This window comes from Musa acuminata, chromosome BXJ1-6, assembly GCF_036884655.1.
Source record: "Musa acuminata AAA Group cultivar baxijiao chromosome BXJ1-6, Cavendish_Baxijiao_AAA, whole genome shotgun sequence".
NCBI lineage: Eukaryota > Viridiplantae > Streptophyta > Magnoliopsida > Zingiberales > Musaceae > Musa > Musa acuminata.
In genome coordinates this window covers 13,961,162-13,970,334 of record NC_088332.1, presented here as the reverse complement: position 1 = coordinate 13,970,334, position 9,173 = coordinate 13,961,162, and the positions used below count along the sequence as shown (strand labels likewise).

The window sequence follows — 9,173 nt, the reverse complement described above, 5'->3', positions numbered from 1 at the left end:
CAGGCCGCAAAGACAAGGCATATCAAATTCTATGCAGCTCAACACCCAAAAATCTGCACCTCCTTAAGAGGAGTTTACCTTCCAGCCTATGATACATGATAAGTTTCTGCTAGCTATGTACCTTTCACAACAAAACATCATAAAGCATAGTTGTAAGTTCCTATTGAGCTTAAGAGTATTAAACCTTTCTATGAAACAGTAACAGAGTTGCTGAAACTCCTTATCGACAATGTGAAACTCATTTTGTTTACATGCATATCAGCCAACAATTGTTGGGTTGTCATGAATTCGTAAAAAACCCAAGTATAGGAATTTTTCTCGTGACCTGCAATTGGGTCCTCACTTCCAAATCCTCATGACCAAGGCAAAGAATCAAGAGGGTGAAACAATACGAATATATACTTGATTCTAATGAGAAAACAAAGGATCTTATACGCTGAGACCAAAATTGTTGTAATCCCTTCAAGTAAGAAACAATCAATGACGGGTTTAAATCTAGTCTCAAATAAAAAATACAACGCTGAACCAAGGATTTTAATTTCAAATAATACCGCCCATACCGAGCGATACGTATCGGTTCGCCAGTAAACCGGTACACGGATCGCCCAATTGGGGCTGCTTTCGCCCCGTTACCACCCTAAATTAGTCGGTGACGGTCGATTTCGACCGTCGCCACCCGCTACTGGGTGATATTAGCTGAGGGAGAGCCGAGAGAGAAGAAAGAAGAGGGGCAAGAGAAGGGAGAACCTGGAGATTCGTCGTCGCTCTCCCTCGATGATCCCAATCCGTCGTCGGACGACGTAGATGAGATGTCGGTTCCATTTTGCATGAGAAGAAAAAGGAGGCAACGTCGCCTTTTTCTTTTTATGACTTTTATATATATATATATATATATATATATGTGTGTGTGTGTGTGTGTGTGTGTGTGTGTGTGTGTGTGTGTGTGTGTGTGTGTGTGTGTATAGCTAGCGCTGAAGGTAGCAGACCATTCGCGTGCGTGCTAACGTAGTCAATGGAGTTCAGATGTAGCTACTAGGTAATTAATGTGATCGAATGACATGCAGGAATGGATTGTGACTTGTGGTTGAGATTGTGCGTGTGTGTGTGTGTGTGTTGCTTTCATGTATGATTACGGCTGCATGGTGCCTGACTACATTCATTGATTGTGCATGGTGCTCTTTTGGGTTATTCGAGGGAACGATACAAAATCCCATAGTTATATTGGTTTGATTCGGGTAAAAGATTTCAGGTTACGATTTTGATGTTTTTTTTATTCATAACTAAGTTGCATCGTATCTTCATCGACAAACCAACTCACAAAATAATTGTTATCTCATATCAATATACTTGAGAGATATCAATACTTCTATATTAATCTTGATAGCCCAAATTAGAAAGTATTATGATAAGAAACATCTAACTTATAGTCAAATATTCTAGCACTATATGACCGATACCAACTCAAATATCTTATCAACCCGACATGTCATCGAAGCAACTCGTATGATCAAGGCAACAAATTATGATGTTAATCCTAACATGTAATAGTTCAATTGAGTCTGTGTCCGAACAATATTTGATGGTTCCACATAATTACTCGCACAAATCAACTCTAACTTACTCTTAACAGATACTAAAGCTCATTATAAAAGACCTTACGTAGATTATTTTATGAGAGAGATGTATTCTAATTCATTCATCTCTTGATATAAACTTAAGAATAAGATAAGAGTACACTTACGATATAATTTTTGCATGACTTCTTAAGAAATTTAAATATTTCTTGACATTAAATTTATAATATGCTTAGACAAAGACTAAGGTTGTTTATAAATCCTCAATAATATCAAGACGTCTTATCAAAGTTAATTTCATCTTGGATAATCAAAATCCGTAATACTATTATTTGAACATATTGAACAATCAAAATTCACAATAATATTATGATGTCCACACAATCATACCTATATCTTCAAGCATGACAATAAACATATTTTAATCTAGCATATGACACCAAGGAAGATTAATTATTTTATTCCTATCATAAACCCATTATTGTTTCACTAAATCAAGATGATATAATTTGTATACAATGATATAATTTTTATACGCTGAGAGAATATTTATTATATCATATAAAATACTGAGGATCTCTCTCTCTTCTCCCTGAAATTTTGATCTCCTTATTCTGATGGATTCCGATCGACTACATGCTTGATGGTGATGACATGGATAACGATCAAAGGATACATCATCAATATCATTTTTCTTCCTACCTCAACGGACCATAGAAAAAATGACCCAATCAAATATGCAACACTGTGACGACGGTTAGGTAAAACACGTGAGCTTTTGACCATTCATCGGTGTCTTGTTCACGAGTGAACAACCACACATGGTTATTTCTTATAAACGAAAACAGAGACTATTCGCCATGGATCAGCCATCACCTGCAGTTTAAGAGAACATGCTGTTCGACATAATGACGCTGTCACTATAGGTGGTCTTTATGAACCCTACGCCACCAGTCGTCTTCGTAGCTGCGAGCACGGAGCCGACAAGGAATGAATGGGTCACAAACACACGATAACATTTGACTGTACTCGTAATCATTTATTCGAGTATGCTGATGCAATCCAGCCGGTGACTACAAGTGTTAGCTGTAGTGACCATATATAGAGAAGCAAAATCATACACGATGTTCTAATGGAATTTAACTTATTTCTAACAAGCATATTTGGTAATCCAGAAAGAGAATTGCAAGGGAAATTCTAACAAAAACTGCATGCCAATTTGACGTCATATCAAACTTCTTGAGAATATATCAATCAGTTGTTTGGGGGGAAAAACCGCACCACAAGTTTTATGTAATTTGGTTTTGCCAACATAAAGAGCATCCACTAAAAAAGTATAAAACAGAATAACAGAGTCTTACACATCCATCACTGGTCACAAGGGCGTGACTACTTAACGTGTTCCACTATTAACATGAGCGAAGATATAAAAAACAGAGCAAGTAAAGAATGAGAATGAGATTGATAACCGTTGGTAGTATCTGTTCATAGAGGAAAATAAATCTTTAACCCGAATAATCATATATTTTGAAGGATCTCAGGCAACATCTGACCACACTGCATGAGTACCTCGACTAAGGGTTGAGCAAGAGCGGCATCTCCTTTACAGAAGAAACTATGCAAGGCACCAGTAATTGAATGGCGTGCCATCATCGAGAGAACGTGTACATAGTCTTCGATCGAGGTCGGAAGATCCATGAATATGGTGGTACCAAATTCCTCGAGATCTTCCTCATATAAACTCTTGCAGTCCGTAGCGAAGACTCTTAGTGCCTTTCTGCTGGATAAAAAAAAAAAATCAGATTATTTCCCACACAAAAATTATCTAAGACAAATGTTTGCGTGCTGACAGTAACAAATGGATTACTTTGTTCGATTGAACAGTATAAACATAGGGCTGCATGATGAATGTAACATAGGATCAAAATCTCACTAAACCATTTTGTGTTGGTAAAATGTAAATCCAAAAATACAAAGTAATAGGTCATATATTACCTGTCAGAGATAATAGAAAAGGCACATGAAGAGTCTTTGGATATCTCATAACTTTCTTCGAGGGAAGATCTCAACATCTGAAACTTATTTGCAGTTCTTGATATAAGTAGGATCTTATCAGGTATTGGAACTTCACTGCTGAATATTCCGGTAATAATTTGTTTGATCTGCAACAATAAAGAGTGAAAAAAAAAAATAATGGAAACATTGCTGGAGTCAGCAGAAAAAATAGGAAATCATGAAATACAAATTTTAAAACTGACACTATTTTGCCTGATAAACTAAACTGCTGGCAAAATGATAAAAGGGCAGGTACTCATCCATGCCTTTCAAGTAGAATTGTAACCCATTATCCAAATAATATACCATAACTAGGGCTCATGGGAAATGGTAAGAAAGAAGACAAAAAGGAAAGAGAATCCAGCATGAACAACAATGAGTTCACGTGGTTGAGCCAGTAGGATTGTCTTGAAGTGAATGATGAAAGCATCAATTTTCTTAAGAATGGAAAGAAGATCCTTGTCATACACAAACAAAGATAACAAAAAACGATACTAACATGCGTAGTATACTGCTATGAAGCAGCTGATTTGACTGGAACCCATAACTCCAATATGCTAGTTATAACCAGCCGGTCTTAGCACAAAGTTGTGTCTTTGGGGCTAACCGCTTCAATATTCACAGTTTAAAATAACTACCACTCTGTGGAACCAAAAATGAAAAAATGTTGTGAGAAATTATTCATGAATATACCTTAGCTACTTTTTCTTCTTGTGTTGTATGGAAGTGCACTAGTTGTGATATGAATGCACTTTGACAAGTTATGACATCGCTCTGACAGAGTCTTGTAACTGGTCCAGAAAGTATATGTTGGGCAAACGACGTGAACACTTCACTGTAGCAATCACTGAAGAGAACGACTTGTGGATTTCCAGATATAGTTTCCCTGACAGAATTAAGTTTATCCACGAAGCCAAGATCTAGGAAGGTGTTGAATACATCAAGTACCTACAAGAAACAAAGGAATACATAAATTTTAGATAGATAAATAGCAATAACAAACACAAAAACAACAACATAAAGATTCTTTTACAAGTAATTTCACTTATGAAAGAAGGGATTATGAATAAAATACCTTATTTAAAAATATATAATAAAATTTTTGACCTAGAGCAATCAACAAAATAATAACCAGATAGAACGGCAAGCATGCTTAAAAAATCTAGATGCCAGCCAGAGACTGATTAGATACTTGTGAATATATTTTAATATAAAGAAAATTATGAAGCATGAGTGCAATAGATTTGAAAACACAAAATGTGCTTACCAATAGTGATACGCCAGAGATGTCAATTGCCTTGAGGGAAACAAGTTCCAGCAACCTCTCTGGAGTAGATACAAGAAACTCAGGCTCGCAACTTCTCAAACTGTACTAAGAAAAGTGGCAGTTAGTAGTAATTAACTGATGACCTTATGTAGAAAGAGGGACAAGTTGCAAAACACTAGAAACAACAAATTTGAAAGCATGATTGAATTCCTAAAGTGCAATAAGACAGTAAAAAGAAAAATCATTTTCAAGTGGCATGAGTGGCACCATACTTTTCAAGCAAAATTCACAGATACGATGTCATAGTTCTTGATAGCTACTGAACAAATATGTGCTGAATTCCTGCTGTAAACAACATATCCAACATTACAGGAGTATTCATTCAATAATTAAGAAAATCAAGGCATATGCAACTTGTTAAACTTGTAGCCAATAATGAGTCGTCTTGGAAGAAAACTTAATGAAGTCTTCTCAAATATATCTGTAACACCCATAATGCTAACAACAACTGAATGGATCTTCTATACATGAAAGCAAACATGCAAAAGCTCTCCATATCCCATTATGACATCCAATATTCACAAGATAGATGATGCATTTGTATATTTCTTAGAAATTCAATTCTTCAATGAAACAATTCTTCAATTAAAATATATACGGATACATTTGATTCAATATATTTATTTTTATATATGTTAATAAAATATTTTATTTTTTGCAGTGGCATATAAGTCTTTTTTTATTACAGAGTTGAAAGAGAAGAAAACATTATTGCATTTGCTATCATCTCATCCCCTTATCATGCGCTCCCACACCATCGCCTTCATTCTCTCTAGCTAATATCCTCTCCTTCTATCACCCCGGTCCATACTCTCACTTCTGATGTCATCATCTCACCTCCATTTTCCTCTTGCACTACCATCCACTTTCATTGCAGCGCTCATTGTAGTCATTTGCCCTCTATCTCTTGTCATCGATCTCTCCTATTATCAACTTCTCTCCTTTGGACTCTTGTAACTCCCCTCTTTTTTCTCAATTCTCCCTCTCGTCATCGCCCAACTCCTATAAGAATTCACACTTTTATGTTTGCTCGACCAATGAGTTATTTGGATTCATCAGGTCATTTCACACATATTTCTGTTATATTTATTATTTTAAAATTTTAAATTTTAAAATTTAATTTTTTTTATCAAACCTAGTTCAACCAATGACCCAATATCTCGAGGCTTGTCCGACAATGGCCGATCCTATTCCAATAAAATACTAAAATAGTAAAGATTTTCTTTGAATGACATTGTGTTAGAACCCTTGCAGATTCTAAACTTGGGGTTGATCTCTTTAGGGGATCGGCCTCCTTGGAACTCTATAGGGGTTCCTCCCTCCAAGTTGCTGCTCAAAGGCTGCAGAAAAGATTCATCTATTGCTTATGAAAAGAGAAGGAATACATGGCTATTTATAGGGCTTCTAAACCCTAACTCCTAATAGGACTCCTACTTAAGACTCTTACTTCTAACCAACTCCTAATAGGACTCCTACTTAAGACTCTTACTTCTAACCAACTTCTAATAGGACTCCTACTCAAGACTTCTATTCCCTTACAACTCCTAATTCTTCTCTAAGAAAAAACCTCCTACATGAATGCCTCTCTCAATTAGGACTCTCCTAGCTAGAGTCCTAACAGAATGTCCCTCTCAATTAGGACTCTCTTAGCTAGAGTCCTAACAGTTTTACATGAATGTTCCTCTCAATTAGGACTCTCCAAGCTAGAGTCCTAACACATTGCCTATGGAAACCTTTTATAATTTGAATGATATTTTGCATGTGTGGAAACCTCACAATGATGGGAACCTTTGCTCTTTCTGGTATTATATTCTCAAGATCATCAGCTTAGTTGTTTTAACTTCTTTCGAAAACCTTGTACAGTCATAAAATTATAAAACACATCTAAGTTAAACAAATATTTATTTGAATTTGTGTAATTGTTTTCCTTAGCTATCAGATTCATCCGGATGAATGGAATGTGAGAATAATAATCCTATCAGTTGTAATCTTCCAATGATAAGAGCATCTTCTTATCAAACATCATATCTTACTAGTCATTGTGCAGGTTGCAAGTATGTAAAGTGGGGCTTTAGCTTTTCTGTTCTCGCTCTCTCACTCATTTCTATAAACTTCCTCCTTCTTTCGCATATTTCTTCTTAGAATTACTTTGTGAGAACAATCTCGTTTTCTGTGAAAAGTCATCCGTTCCAGAATTGGTATGCTAAATTCAGTAACTTGTTGAAGAAGGAAGATTTTGTTTTCATAATTTTTGGGGACCACAGTTGCTTCCTAAAAACCAGTGATCTAAAAAGGTGCTCGCCTAGGCGCTCGGGCGAGGTGAGGCGAGGCCTGACCGCCTCGTTTAAGGGCCAAGCAATGCGCTTCAATGAGGCGCCGCCTGGACACTTGCTCAAGCCCAGGCGTCGGGCACTTCAAGCGAGCGCCTGGTTGATATAAGGTGACCGAACCAAACTTTTTAAGTCTGATTCGGTTAAATTTACATTAGTTGAACCAAGTAACGCATGCAATTATATCAAAACTTGCACGCGACCCCGACTCCCAACCCTACGCTTTCTCCCTCTGCGTTCGAAGCCAACGATTTCTCCCTCTGTGTTAGCCGCCAACGATTTCTCCTATTGCCTCCGAGTCTTCCTCTGTCACAGATCAAGTCTCGCTGTCTGCCATTGTTGTCTGCTATCGCTGTTGCTGTCCACAATGCGACTCCGCTGCCTCCTGCTGTCCACGACTCCACTACCGTTGTTGTTGCTGTCCACTACCTCCTGCTGTCCGCGACTCTACAACTTCCACTGCTATCTGTTGCCTCATGCTATCCGCAACTCTGCTGCCGCTGTGACTATTGTCCGCCAACTTCTCACCACGACTTCTCACCGCAACTTCTCACTATCGGTTTCTACTCTTCCCTTCTAATTGCTATTAACAGTAAATATACTATTAATAGTAGATTATTAATTCTATACAATATAATCTTTGCTTACTAGATTAATAATATTATATATTTTTATATTTTAATAGTTTAGAGGGACTTGCTTTGCTCGTCTCGGGTGTTTTGGGACTTTAGCACCTTTTGACACCTAGCACTTCTTAAATCGTTGCTTAAAACAAGGAGCCCTTTTTCTTGATATTAGTTTCCTTGTTGTACTAAATCACAACTACTTTGATCTTCGTCTTGTTGCAGTTCTTTCTAGTATAAGCATCCAAAAGCACATAGCTAAACAGCAGCACAGAAGTAAAAGCCCAAGCAATTGCTTACCCCTGAACCTGGCGATCCAATGGTGCATCAGGATGCAAGCTTGCTGTGTGTATTCCTAGGGCCTTGAGTGGTTTGCACACTGACCTTACCTGAACATAAATACAAGTCAAAGGCACAAGCAAATCAGGCTGTGGCAATAACCAGAGTGCCGTGATTTATAGACAGCAATAATTGGTAGAGTTATCGAAACAAAAGGCAGCAGATAAAGACCTGGGCAGCCTTCTCCCGCGTTGGCACAAGGAAAAGAAGGGACTGGGAACGACATGCCCCTGCATCTCCTTCCTCGTAATGATATCAGAAGCTGTAGACACCAACCAAGCGACCTGCTCTGTGGTAGGGCAAGACCCACTGGTGTCGATGATGTGCGAGCCGGAAGAACAACACTTCCAGAAATCAACACCCCAGTGGCAGGCGAAAAGAGAAACATCCAAGCTACCATCAGGCGCTGCTTGTCGATCCTTCCACGCGTCATCTATGGCGTTCAAGCACAGCATAATGAACTTGGTAGACCAACCATAGTCCGAGTCGCAGTCGCTGCCGACGCCACCACCTTCGCTGGCACGCTGCTCCGCTCTCACAGCAACATCACACCTTTGATTCTTGCTCTCCTCGGTGGCGGAGAGGGGAGGAGGTGACACACTATTGCTGGGTTTCTGCTTCGTCTCCATCCCGTGGCGATCATTGAAGGGGTCGTCAGGCGTCGGGAGGCTAAAGCACATCCCCTGCACGAAACACATGATGTGAGAAGCAGGACACCAGAGAAAGGCCGATTGCGATCGAACTGGGGTCGTCAGGCGGCGACGAGGGCGGGCACGGCGGATTCCTTGTTCCGCATCCGCTTGCGGCCGGTCTTGTTCTTCCTCCGCCTCACCGCGTCGTCTCCCTTCGCCATGACAAGCGATGCGCCTCCGCCCAAAATTGAACCGAGAGCGCAACGCAAAGGAAACCGCTTCGGCGAGTACGC

At 38.9% G+C, this 9,173-nt stretch overlaps 1 pseudogene; it reads right to left on the bottom strand.

Moving 5' to 3' along the window:
• Positions 1–2,954: 2,954 nt before the first annotated feature.
• Positions 2,955–9,162, bottom strand: LOC135586294 (DEAD-box ATP-dependent RNA helicase 14-like; annotated as a pseudogene).
• Positions 9,163–9,173: the final 11 nt, after the last annotated feature.